This window comes from Entelurus aequoreus, linkage group LG24 (assembly GCF_033978785.1).
Source record: "Entelurus aequoreus isolate RoL-2023_Sb linkage group LG24, RoL_Eaeq_v1.1, whole genome shotgun sequence".
NCBI classification, from domain to species: Eukaryota; Metazoa; Chordata; class Actinopteri; order Syngnathiformes; family Syngnathidae; genus Entelurus; species Entelurus aequoreus.
Window position 1 is genome coordinate 35,818,615 of NC_084754.1, and position 12,196 is coordinate 35,830,810.

The 12,196-nt window shown below is 42.3% G+C and overlaps 1 protein-coding gene across 5 annotated transcripts in view; it reads left to right on the plus strand.

The window, feature by feature from the left end:
- plxnb2b (plexin b2b) overlaps positions 1-12,196 on the plus strand; it is a 629,608-nt gene that overhangs the window by 315,372 nt on the left and 302,040 nt on the right. The window contains exon 7 of one of the 5 annotated variants that reach the window (XM_062035284.1): positions 2,267-2,320. The exons of the other annotated variants lie outside the window; for them this stretch is intronic. The gene's annotated coding sequence lies outside the window, so the exon portion shown is untranslated. The remainder of the gene's footprint in view (positions 1-2,266; positions 2,321-12,196) is intronic. 5 annotated transcript variants of the gene reach the window in all.

The following is a 12,196-nucleotide window of genomic DNA, read 5'->3' on the forward strand; positions in this document are numbered from 1 at the left end:
AACATGCACTTCATCAACACCTGTTTTTTTATTTATATTTTATTGGCAAGAACGTTGGTGGTTACTCTTGTCTCTCCAGCCTGAAGTGAGACACTTTAGAGTAGTCAGTGTGCAGCTCGTATAGCAGGATAGATTTACTGTCAACTAAAGGAGGGGGAAATAATAATAATAATTGTTAGATGCATCGCCATTCGGACATGGACGATTATAGAATTGATTGGTAAACGTCAATAATCAATAATCGATTTATTTATTGTAAATAAAGGGCACTCATAGTCCAGTTTTTCACACATTTTCATGAATTTGGGAATTAATTTAACTGTTTCTGATAGAGATGTCCGATAATTTTTTTTTTTTAACATGCCTCAAAACAGCAGCTTGGAATTTGGGACATGCTCTCCCTGAGAGAGCATGAGAAGGTTGAGGTGGGCGAGGTTGGGGGGGCGGGGGTAAGGGGTAGCGGGGGGTGTATATTGTAGCGTCCTGGAAGAGTTAGTGCTGCAAGGGGTTCTGGGTATTTGTTCTGTTGTGTTTATGTTGTGTTACGGTGCGGATGTTCTCCCGAAATGTGTTTGTAATTCTTGTTTGGTGTGGGTTCACAGTGTGACGCATATTTATAACAGTGTTAAAGTTGTTTATACGGTCACCCTCAGTGTGACCTGTTTGGCTGTTGACCAAGTATGCCTTGCATTCACTTGTGTGTGTGAAAAGCTGCAGATACTATGTGACTGGGCCGGCACGCAAAGGCAGTGCCTTTAAGGTTTATTGGCCCTCTGTACTTCTCCCTACGTCCGTGTACACAGCGGCGTTTTAAAAAGTCATACATTTTACTTTTTGAAACCGATACCGACAATTTCCGATATTACATTTTAAAGCATTTATCGGCTGATAATATCAGCAGTCCGATATTATCGGACATCTCTAGTTTCTTATCTCTCTCTTTTTTTTTTTTTTTTTACATTGCAAGTGATAAACGCTTAATTGGTGAAACAAAAAGAAATGTAAAACTGCATCAATATACATAAATTAAAGATGCATTAATAATCGTTTTTTAATCCAATCCTCCTTAATCGTAATCGAATCGTGAGCTGCCCAAAGATTCCCACCTTTACTATCAACACTCAGCTATTATTATTCTTGGGGATTTAAGTTTCATTTCAGGTGAATTTCCACCAAGTAGGGATGCTATTTATTTTATGATCTTTGTGAATACAGTATGTATTTTAGGTTTTTAGAAACCCTCTACAGTAGGGCTGCAACTAACGATAATTTTGATAGTCGATTAGTCAACGATTATCCTAACGATTTGTCGACCAATCAGATAATAAAACATACACATATTTAATGGCTCTAATTGACTTCTAAACACAGCTTAAACATGTTCTTACGAACGATAAAGATGACTAATTCATTCATAAATTTTTATTCATACTGTAACTGTGCTGCTCATTCAGCTGTTACACAAATTAAAATGACTAATAAAATGTTGGCAATTTAAAAGAAAGGAAAAGGAAAAGTGCTAAAAAAAAACCAATTGCTCTTGTTTATGTATTTAAAAACAGTTAAAATAGCAGCAATGAAAACAAACAACAAAACACAAAATCTAACTTCCTCATAAAGGAAAATCATTTTGTGATGTTTAAAAAGCTGCACACTGATATATTGATTATTGATTAACTATTGGCAGTTTTAGCACTCTAATAGACTCAATGTGTAGAATTATATATTTGATTAATTATTCCTTTCTCTTAAATGGACAACATTTTCATAATCATTTACATTTTTGTACCAGCTGAATGAGCAGCACAGTTACAGTATAAATAAATATTTATGAAGGAATGAGTCATCTTTGTTGTTAGTAAGCACATGCGTAAAATAACTTAAGCTGCATTTAAAAGGTCAATGGAAAAAAATTACGCTTTATGATCTGATTAGTCATGAAGATAATCGTTGACTAATCGACTCTCAAAATAATCGTTGGTTGCCGCCCAAGTCCAATAATGGCTTAATAGGGGAAAATCGTCCGCTAAAGTTGGCACAAAAATTAAGTTTTCTTGTCAAAAAGTTGTAGTGAAACTGAGCAAACAAAGTTCATCCTTCCTGTCAGCTCTAATCTGCTTTAGCCCAGTCACTCGCTAGTTGTGTCTGTTTTATTTTGTGTGTTTATTTATTGATATATACATTTCTGTCTTTCAAAATTCCAGCTTCATTCGACAGCCCCACCCTATTTTTTTTAATCTGGTTTCTCCCCGCCTTATCCCCTCAGAGCCCATCTGTCTGAACTTGGTCCATTTCCATTGCTGACCTCATAAAGACAAACGTAAGAGGATTCGTCTCTCGGTTGTGTCAAACCAAATCACCCTGCCACTGCCTATAGGATAAAGAGCTTAGATATTAAACATATTAGGCTTTACTAAAAAAAAAAAGACTATATGCGATGTCCACCCTGTGACCGTAAGCTTTTTCCTGATTAATGCTTTCCCTCTTCGGTGTCATTGTGGGAAATACGTCATGCGTCTTTGTCGCCTGTCAGAGCATTTTGTATTCATGGTCAAGTGTAGCATCATCGTCATGGTTGTTTTTGTTTCCTGACAAGTTATATTGAATATGTGCGCAGAGGACGAAGGAAGCTTTTAGCTTTTGCAGTGATTAGAGAAAAGAAAAACAGAAAGTTGAGTTGAGTTTGAGTTTATTTGGAACATGCATGCATACAACATGATACATCACAATTTCCAGTTTCTCTATTCAACATGTTCAAAAAGGAGTAGGAAGAAGCGGAGCTTATTTAATCCTACCCCTTTTCTTTTACATAACAGTTGCTAAAACGTTTGTTCACTTCCTGTTCTCAATTTATTCACAATATACTCCATAAGTAATGACAATAAAAATAAATAAATAATACTCGGTGAAGTAAGTTACATTTCATATGGTGAGATGAGTAAGCTTATCTTGAAAATTAATGGATAGAATGTTTATAATGGTTCTCCTTCTTTGTGCTTTATAAACACTTTAAGTTTGAAGAGTTTCTTGAAGTTGATCATATTAGTACATTGTTTGATTTCTTTGCTTAATCTATTCCATAATTCAATTCCCACATACTGATATACTGACGGTCTTAAGTGTTGTACGTGCGTTCAAATGTTTTAAATTATATTTTTCTCTAAGATTATATTTCTCCTCTTTTTTTTTTTTAGAAGAATTGTTGTATATTCTTGGGTAGCAGGTTATAGTTTGCTTTGTGTATAATTGTAGCTGTTTGCAAATTCACTATGTCGTGGAATTTCAGTATTTTTGATTCAATAAATTAAGGGTTTGTATGTTCTCTATATCCAACATTATGTATTATTCTAACTGATCTTTTTTGTAACACCGTTAATGAATGAAGTGTACTTTTGTAATTATTTCCCCATATTTCTACACAATAACTCAGATATGGTAACACTCGAGAGCAGTAGAGAATATGAAGTGATTTTTGGTCTAGAACATGTTTTGCTTTATTCATTATTGACATGTTTCTTGCTACTTTATGTTGTATATTTTTTACATGAGATTTCCAGTTCAATTTATCATCAATCATTATACCTAGAAATTTGATTTCATTTACTCTTTCAATTTCTATTCCATCTATTTGTATTTGTGTTTGACTTTCTCTTCTACTGTTACCAAATAGCATTAGTGTAACACAAAAAAAGTAATTGATTAAATTGATTAAAAACAAATGTCAAATAAAATAAAATAAAAGGTTTAAAAGAGTAAAAATTATGAAAATATTAAATTAATAAAAATGAATGCATGATTAATTATGTCGTCAATAGTCTCGGCCAAGACGCATGTCCATGTTAAGGACTAAAAATAAGTCATATGTATATTTAAAGGGGGACCTATGATGATTTTCATCTGCATTTAAAACACTTTCTTGTGGTCTCGATCAGGGGTCTTCAATGTTTTCTTTACCAAGGAACCCCAAACTGATGGACATAGTGGGGACCCCCAACCTGTATACAATTGTTTTTTTTTAATTCTAATGGTATCTTCTTCTTGTGCTACACTGAAATATTAAAATGATACAGTATATCCATCCATCCATCTTCTTCCGCTTATCCGAGGTCGGGTCGCGGGGGCAGCAGCCTAAGCAGGGAAGCCCAGACTTTCCGCTCCCCAGCCACTTCGTCCAGCTCCTCCCGGGGGATCCCGAGGCGTTCCCAGGCCAGCCGGGAGACATAGTCTTCCCAACGTGTCCTTGGTCTTCCCCGTGGCCTCCTACCGGTTGGACGTGCCCTAAACACCTCCCGAGGGAGGCGTTCAGGTGGCATCTTGACCAGATGCCCGAACCACCTCATCTGGCTCCTCTCGATGTGGAGGAACAGCGGCTTTACTTTGAGCTCCCCCCGGATGGCAGAGCTTCTCACCCTATCTCTAAGGGAGAGCCCCGCCACCCGGCGGAGGAAACTCATTTCGGCCGCCTGTACCCGTGATATTGTCCTTTCGGTCATAACCCAAAGCTTATGACCATAGGTGAGGATGGGAACGTAGATCGACCGGTAAATTGAGAGCTTTGCCTTCCGGCTCAGCTCCTTGTTCACCACAACGGATCGATACAGCGTCCGCATTACTGAAGACGCCTGTCGATCCGCCTGTCGATCTCACAATCCACGTTTCCCTCACTCGTGAAGAAGACTCCTAGGTACTTGAACTCCTCCACTTGGGGCAGGGTCTCCTCCCCAACCCGGAGATGGCACTCCACCCTTTTCCGGGCGAGAACCATGGACTCGGACTTGGAGGTGCTGATTCTCATCCCAGTCGCTTCACACTCGGCTGCGAACCGATCCAGTGAGAGCTGAAGATCCTGGCCAGATGAAGCCATCAGGACCACATCATCTGCAAAAAGCAGAGACCTAATCCTGCAGCCACCAAACCGGATCCCCTCAACGCCCTGACTGCGCCTAGAAATTCTGTCCATAAAAGTTATGAACATAATCGGTGACAAAGGGCAGCCTTGGCGGAGTCCAACCCTCACTGGAAACGGGTTCGACTTACGCTGGCAATGCGGACCAAGCTCTGACACTGATCGTACAGGGAGCGGACCGCCACAATCAGACAGTCCAATACCCCATACTCTCTGAGCACTCCCCACAGGACTTCCCGAGGTACACGGTCGAATGCCTTCTCCAAGTCCACAAAGCACATGTAGAATGGTTGGGCAAACTCCCATGCACCCTCAAGGACCCTGCCGAGAGTATAGAGCTGTTTCCACAGTTCCACGACCAGGACAAAAACCACACTGTTCCTCCTGAATCCGAGGTTCGACTATCCGGCGTAGCCTCCTCTCCAGTACACCCGAATAGACCTTACCGGGAAGGCTGAGTAGGTGTGATCCCACGATAGTTGGAACACACCCTCCGGTTCCCCTTCTTAAAGAGAGGAACCACCACCCCGGTCTGCCAATCCAGAGGTACCGCACCCGATGTCCATGCGATGCTGCAGAGTCTTGTCAACCAAGACAGCCCCACAGCATCCAGAGCCTTAAGGAACTCCGGGCGGGTCTCATCCACCCCCGGGGCCTTGCCACCGAGGAGCTTTTTAACTACCTCAACAACCTCAGCCCCAGAAATAGGAGAGCCCACCACAGATTCCCCAGGCACTGCTTCCTCATAGGAAGACGTGTTGGTCTGATTGAGGAGGTCTTCGAAGTATTCTCTCTACCGATCCACAACATCCGCAGTCGAGGTCAGCAGAACACCATCCGCACCATACACGGTGTTGACAGTGCACTGCTTCCCCTTCCTGAGGCGGCGGATGGTGGTCCAGAATCGCTTCGAAGCCGTCCGGAAGTCGATTTCCATGGCCTCGCCGAACTCCTCCTATGTCCGAGTTTTAGCCTCCGCGACCGCTGAAGCCGCACACCGCTTGGCCTGTCGGTACCTGTCCACTGCCTCCGGAGTCCTATGAGCCAAAAGAACCCGATAGGACTCCTTCAGTTTGACGGCATCCCTCACCGCCGGTGTTAACCAACGGGTTCTAGGATTACCGCCACGACAGGCACAAACTACCTTGAGGCCACAGCTCCAATCAGCCGCCTCGACAATAGAGGTGCGGAACATGGTCCACTCGGACTCAATGTCCAGCACCTCCCTCGTGACATGTTCAAAGTTATTCCGGGGGTGGGAATTGAAACTCTCTCTGACAGGAGACTCTGCCAGATGTTCCCAGCAGACCCTCACAATGCGTTTGGGCCTGCCAGGTCCGTCCGGCATCCTCCCCCACCATCGCAGCCAACTCACTACCAGGTGGTGATCGGTAGAAAGCTCCGCCCCTCTCTTCACCCGAGTGTCCAAAACATGAGGCCGCAAATCCGATGACACAACTACAAAGTCGATCATGGAACTGCGGCCTAGGGTGTCCTGGTGCCAAGTGCACATATGGACACCCTTATGCTTGAACATGGTGTTTGTTATGGACAATCTGTGACGAGCACAAAAGTCGAATAACAAAACACCACTCGGGTTCAGATCCGGGCGGCCATTCTTCCTAATCACGCTTCTCCAGGTTTCACTGTCGTTGCCAACATGAGCATTTAAGTCCCCCAGTAGGACAAGGGAATCACCCGGGGGAGCACTCTCCAGTACTCCCTCGAGTGTATCCAAAAAGGGTGAGTACTCTGAACTGCTGTTTGGTGCGTAAGCACAAACAACAGTCAGGACCCGTCCCCCCACCCGAAGGCAGAGGGAGGCTACCCTCTCGTCCACCGGGTTGAACTCCAACGTGCAGGCTTTGAGCCCGGGGGCAACAAGAATTGCTACCCCAGCTCGCCGCCTCTCACTGCTTTCAACGCCAGTGTGGAAGAGAGTCCAGCCCCTCTCGAGAGAACTGGTTCCAGAGCCCTTGCTGTGCATCGAGGTGAGTCCGACTATATCCAGCCGGAACTTGTCTACAAGCTCAGGCTCCTTCCCCCCTGCGAGGTGACGTCCCAAGAGCTAGCTTATGTAGCCGAGGATCGGACCGCCAAGTGCCCTGCCTTCGGCTGCCGCCCAGCTCACAATGCACCCGACCTCTATGGCCCCTCCCATGAGTGGTGAGCCCATTGGAGGGGGGACCCACATTGCCTCTTCGGGCTGTGCCCGGCCGGGCCCCATGGGGACAGGCCCGACCACCAGGCGCTCGCCATCGTGCCCCAACTCCAGGCCTGGCTCCAGAGGGGGGCCCCGGTGACCCGCGTCCGGGCGAGGGAAATCTGAATCCTTGTTGTTTCATTCCCATAGAAGTCTTCGAGCTGCTCTTTGTCTGATCCCTCACCTAGGACCTGTTTGTCTTGGGAGACCCTACCAGGGCGCATTAAAGGATCATTGGGACACGCAAACTCCTCTACCACGGTAAGGTGGCAGCTCAGAGAGGAGTGATACAGTGTAGCGCCACTAATTGCTAGCTATCTTAAATGCTAACATGAATCAAATAATATAATTAATTATGACAAAGTTGATGGATTGGCAACACGGATCTCTCCTACCACATCTCTTTATTCTGCGGCAGACCAGATGCTAACGAGCTATGTTAAAAAGCGAGTTGGCGATGCATGTGGCGGAAAATCTATTTTTGACGATCCAAATGTATCCGTTTGGGGAACAATCGATGACATCAAACTGCACCAGTCTTTGTTATCCCTTTTTGTTTTCCTTATAGTCACGACAATCCTTAAAGGGGAACTGCACTTTTTGGGAGGAATGTTGTCTATCGCTCACAATCATTTTGAGAGACAAGAAGACAAAAAGTTTTTTTTTTTGTTTTTTTTGCATTCTTACATATAATAATCGGCTCGTTTTAGGTGGCTAGCAAGGCAGCTAAAGGGAGCAATCAATTCTACCTCTAAATCACTTTAAAAACACATTCAAAAACCGGGAAGAATACTTAATTTATGTTCTGTAACCTGTATAATAACCAAGCTGTAGCAACATTGTTATTGTAAGAGTGTACTAACTTATTGGCGTGCTGCGGTATTAGCCATAAAAGCTAACTACGGCAAGAGATAAGCTAGCTTTTACATCAGCACAAAACATGTTTGAGTTTGTATTGCACAACAACACTGTGATAGAACACCAATCTATGTACTGAGTGAAAAACATGAACAATCATATTACAGTATCTGTAAAGTATTATTTCATGTTTTGTTTGTACACAGCTAGCCAGACAGACTATGTACTGTAGTTGTAATAACACACATGACACATGATCAATATTAAAGTGACTCACAATGCGATTACGATTCAGGAGCTACGATTAGATTAAAAATCGATTATTGTTGCATCTTTAATTTATGTATATTGATGCAGTTTTACATTTCATTTCGTTTCACTAAATAAGCGTAATAAAAAACAATTATTTGTAATAAGAAGCAGTTCAATTAATTCCCACATTTATTAAATTAATGAAAATGTGTGCAAAACTGGAACATGAGAGCCCTAAAATAAAGGAACTGGTCAGATCTCTCGGTGAGGTGGCTCACTGCAGTCAGCCAAATTTTAGAACTGTCTGCATTACTTTATTTACAGTAAATAAATCGATTATTGACGTTTACTAACCAATTCCATAATCATCCATGTACGAATAGCGATGCATCTAAAAATATATTATTTCCCCCACTTCTAGTGTGCATGTCTCTCATAATGATTGTGAACGATAGGCAAAATTCCCTTTTAACATTTTTCCCTGTCCTACGTTCAACATTTTGCAGTTGGCGCTCCACATTATACACAACAACACATACCTGACCTTCAAACACATATGAGACGTTCTTGCTGCCGATTTTTAATTTTTTTTTATTGTTTGTTGTTTGTGTCTTGTTTGTCGATGCAACGATGAAATGAAAAAAGGCCAGACTGCATGGTAATCCCTTACAACCAACCACGCAATCCCTGATTTGTGATGTCGGGCATGCCGCATTGTAAACACATCCAGACAAGGTCATCGCCCTTGAGAGCTGTCGGAGGGAAAGGCAAATGGTGCAAAATGCCTGAGCAATCTTGGATAAATTGAATAAGAGGCCAGGACTAATACATGCCGCCCCGAACCCCTACTACCCCGTTCAGGCTGCACATGTGCATAATCCCGCCAACAAGTTATTGAATTTAGTTGAAAACTATTTATCTTCGCCGTGACCCTCGGCTGAACTCCGCTGCAGAGAGATGGCCTCTTCAGCCACAAAGTGCGTGGCGTGGATTATTTTTCAGTAGCTGTGTGGTAACACTTTTATCTGATGTCTGTACGTTCTCTCGGCGTGTTTGAGGATGAAAACAAACCCTCCTTTGGCGTGGACCCCAACTGGTTGTGTTTTCTTCACTGCTTTACTTCTCGTTTGCACTTTAATTTGAAACAACCTTCCCTCAGCATCCAGTAATCAGTGTTATTTATTGTGATAGAGATTAACTCCAGCCTGATCCACGCCTTCCCACCAACACTGGAGAGATTGTAAACATGCCTCCATGTCTCTATTAAGTGCTTCCTAATGAAACTTCAGCTTGTAAGTTGATGAGTAGAGGAGACTCATCTGGCATGCCTCAGCGGAATTACTCCTTTTGTTTTTTTTCTGCCTCTATAGCCGGCGACAGTCTTCGCTGCAGGCAATGTGATTACAGGCATTTTGGTCTGGTGCTTTCCAGCAAAAACAACTTCAAATATCTGGAAACATGAACTAATGATGACATTTTTTATGCTAAGAGACCTGACAACTTTCGGGGGCGGTGGGATAAAAAGACTCAGGACTGCAAGAATTTAGATTCCAAAGGGTAATTTGACATTTGTTGTACAATAACACCTTGGTTGATTTCAAAGTGGGGAAAAACCAACATATTATTATTATAAGATAATGATAACAAACTGAAAAAACAGCAAATATAAATATATACAGTGAATCAGGAAAGTATTCACAACCCTTGACTTTTTCTATATCATGTTGTGTTCCAACTAGAGGTGTCCGATTATATCGGGCTGCCTATATTATCGGCCGATAAATGCTTTAAAATGTAATATCGGAAATTATCGGTATCTGTTTCAAAAAGTAAAATTTATGACTTTTTAAAACGCTGCTGTACGGAGTGGTACACGGACGTAGGGAGAAGTACAGAGCACCAATAAACCTTAAAAGCACTGCCTTTGCGTGCCGGCCCAATCACATAATACCTACCGTATTTTCGACTATAAGTCGCTCCGGAGTATAAGTCGCTCCGGAGTATAAGTCGCACCGGCCGAAAATGCATAATAAAGAAGGAAAAAACATATATAAGTCGCACTAGAGTATAAGTCGCATTTTTTTGGGAAATTTATTTGATAAAACCCAACACCAAGAATAGACATTTGAAAGGCAATTTAAAATAAATAAAGAATAGTGAACAACAGGCTGAATAAGTGTACGTTATATGACGCATAAATAACCAACTGAGAACGTGCCTGGTATGTTAACGTAACATATTATGGTAAGAGTCATTCAAATAACTATAACATATAGAACATGCTATACGTTTACCAAACAATCTGTCACTCCTAATAGCTAAATCCGATGAAATCTTATACGTCTAGTCTCTCACGTGAATGAGCTAAATAATATTGTTTGATATTTTACTGTAATGTGTTAATAATTTCACACATAAGTCGCTCCTGAGTATAAATCGCACCCCCCGGCCAAACTATGAAAAAAACTGTGACTTATAGTCCGAAAAATACGGTACGGCTTTTCACACACACAAGTGAATGCAAAGCATACTTGGTCAACAGCCATACAGGTCACACTGAGGGTGAGGTATAAACTACTTTAACAATGTTACAAATATGCGCCACACTGTGAAACCACACCAAACAAGAATGACAAACACATTTCGGGAGAACATCCGCACCGTAACACAACATAAAAACAACAGAACAAATACCCAGAACCCCTTGCAGCACTAACTCTTCTTGCTGCATTCATCTTAGTCTAGTCAGGGAGGTGACCAAGAACCTGATGGTCACTCTGTCAGAACTACAGCATTTCTCTGTGGAGAGAGAGGCGAACCTTCCAGAAGGACAACCATCTCTGCAGAAATCCACCTATCAGGCCTGTATGGTAGAGTGGCCAGACGGAAGCCATTTCTTAGTAGAACGTTCTCCAAAATGCACCTGAAAGACTCTCAGACCATGAGAAACTAAATTATCTGGTCTTATGAGACAAGATTGAACACTTTGTTTGGAGGAAGCCAGGTACCGCTGATCACCAGGCCATACTTGCCAACCATCCCAAATTTTCCGGGAGACTCCCGAATTTCAGTGCCTCTCCTGAAAATCTCCCGGAACAACCATTCTCCCGAATTTCTCCCGATTTCCAGCCGGACAACTATTTTGGGGGCGTGCCTTAAAGGCACTGCCTTTAACGTCGTCTCTCAGCTGAAAAGGAGACTATTATATATGTCTCCGTTATCCATAGGTTTATCTATTACCCATAAAGTAGGCAGGCTCGGTTCTATTGCTCAGCATGTGTTTATTCCTGCCGGCACGTTAATACACTGACACACAACATCCGGATTCCCATCATGCATTGCTTCAAAACTACGGCAAGTAGTAATGTCCAAAATTTCCAGCCGGACAAACAATATTGGGGGCGTGCCTTAAAGGCACTGCCTTTAGCGTCCTCTCACCTGAAAAGGAGACTATTATATATGTCTCCGTTATCCATAGGTTTATCTATAACCCATAACACGGTGGCCGAATGGATATAGTCACTCATGAACGGTCAGAGAAGGACAAGGCGGCGGCAACGCAGTATTATGGGCCACCTTGCAAGCAACATCCCGTTGTCATTTGCGGATGTTTTCAACAAATCCGTGAAGGATATGTTCCCGGATTCAGACATCGCTCGCCAGTACTCAAATGGCAGAACAAAGGCTACTCAAATAGTGAAAGGTAAGTGTTTTTTTTTTTTTTAAGTAAGCAGCAAGTACAGTACAGTTAGTAGAACAACTGTGTTTTCATTACTGTGTACTGTACTATATATGTGTGTATATATATATATATATATATATATATATATATATATATATATATATATATATATATATATATATATATATATATATATATATATAAGAAATACTTGAATTTCAGTGAAATCTAGCTATAAATATACTCCTCCCCCTTAACCCGCCCCCCACCCCCCAATCTCACGAATTCGGAGGTC